The following is a 2,197-nucleotide window of genomic DNA, read 5'->3' as shown; positions in this document are numbered from 1 at the left end:
TTATTATTATTTATTATTATTATTCCTGTAATAGGGACATTTATGGGATAGATGCGGGCAAAGAGCTACTGTACCTGACACACTGCTCGCAGCACGGCCGTCAGTGAGAGTTACGGCAAAGTGCCGCGTTGCAGGTGAAGGGGCTGGTTTTGCAATAAATGGTGAGAAGAAAAGTATTATGGGTTTAACACCCCCAATAAACACTATTAGATTGTGTAAGACGTGGGGCGTCCGAATTTAACGTTAATCTCTGACAGGACAGAGCCAAATGGGTTTGGAGCATTCAAAACGACGAGAGATCAAGAACACCAAGTCTGGGATTCAAACCAGGGCTATCAACTTCGTTGCCTAGCATGATACTAACTGAACCAATGGAGTGCCCCAAATGCTGAGAGGAAATGACACGTTTTGCAGCCAAATGAGCAGTTTTAGGGGCCTTGATCGGCCAGCATTTACTGATCAGCTAACCGAAGAAAAGCAACGGAAATGACAGCAATAATATTAAAATGTCCAGCGATACAATGTCTTTGGTGTTTTCGTTTCCTTCTCATCCTTCTCATAGTGTATTGTATGCGGGGTTTTTTTTCAATTCTCTTTCACTTGCAATTCATTCTATAAAAACTGAGTGATAGGAAGTATTGTTTTTAACGTATTTTCTGTTCTATACCAAATTTTAATAAATGCCACCCTTTTCCAAGATGGCCGCCATGGTCATTTGACTTCATTGCGGGGGAAAAAGGAAGCCCACAAAAGATCAGAATATCACCTGTCAGTTCTGAAATTTGAGATGCAAAGTTCTCATACTTTTGAGGGATACATTTTTTAAATTTTTTTTGGTTCTTTCACAGCCACGTTTTTAAGAGATTACTTGAGTTTGGCTGGCAAGAAAAGTGCTAAAAAGCCTGTATTTTTTCCCTCTTACTCTTATTCTTATTTGATATTATTTTTGGGGGTAAACTGCCTGACTTTGTATTCATCAGATAAAAGTAAGGGAATGAGTACTTTAGAAATTTGTTAAAAAGCGATCTATCTATCTATCTATCTATCTATCTATCTATCTATCTATCTATCTATCTATCGATCGATCTATCTATCCATCTATCTATCAGTAAGGGAGCGGTGAAGGTTGTTGGGGAGATGTATAGTTGTTACCCTATTCATGCCCTCCCCCCTCCCCACCCAAACACACACGCACACGCACAACAACCTAAAAGATTGATGAATATTCCGCTGACATTGTAAGGTCAAAAAAGTGAAATATGTATCGAATATAGCGCAACACTTGGAGACGAGATGTCTGTTTGGATGAATGGATTCTCGTAGAATAATACACAAGAGAGACAGATATTCAGCACTTGAGTGTCCCACAAGAAAGCTGCAAAGTTATCCAGACACATTTTTCTACTCCACTGCAAGTCTGAAGACATGAATTGGAAGAACCTCTCTACATTTCGTCACTCTGGGGTCAGGGAGCCAGAAGTGGGTTTGTCTTTGATTTTTTCTTTTGTTGTGATTCGCCCTGCTCCAAAACAGCTTCTTTGGTATACTATTTTCCGTAATCTATGTTTTCTCCCTTTTTGTTTATATCCCAATTTCCCTTCCGTCTCATTTCTTTTCTCCGTTCTTTCTTTCTTTCTTTCTTTCTTTCTTTCTTTCTTTCTTTCTTTCTTTCTTTCGTTCTTTCTTTCTTTCGTTCTTTCTTTCTTTCGTTCTTTCTTCCTTTCTTTCTTTCTTCCTTTCTTTCTTTCTTTCTTCCTTTCTTTCTTCCTTTCTTTCTTTTTTCCTTTCTTCCCTTCTTTCTTTTCTGGCTTTCTTTCTTCATTCTTAAAGGTCCTCAGTTAATAATCTAGACTTATTTCCTTTTCATATGATGTGCATAATCTGATTCACAATTTCGATCGCTAATGATCATTGCAACAAATTAAAAACAAAACAAAACAAAACAAAACAAAACAACAACAACAACAACAACAACAACAACAACAACAACAACAACAACAACAACAACAACAACAACAAAAACATCAACAATAGAGCCCGTGTTTGAATTTCTTCGAGGTTAGATATTTTGTGGCAACGTAATTTTAACTGACATAATCATTGGTCAGTTTTGTGCAATTGTAAAAAAAACAACAACATTTTATTCTCTATCCATTCTAAAAGGTTCCGTATCTCACCTCGTATACTCCCCCCCCCC

The sequence above is a fragment of the Aplysia californica genome, unplaced genomic scaffold (genome assembly GCF_000002075.1).
Source record: "Aplysia californica isolate F4 #8 unplaced genomic scaffold, AplCal3.0 scaffold00195, whole genome shotgun sequence".
Lineage (NCBI taxonomy): Eukaryota > Metazoa > Mollusca > Gastropoda > Aplysiida > Aplysiidae > Aplysia > Aplysia californica.
The sequence above is the reverse complement of the archived record's forward strand: the minus strand, read 5'-3'. Positions refer to the sequence as shown.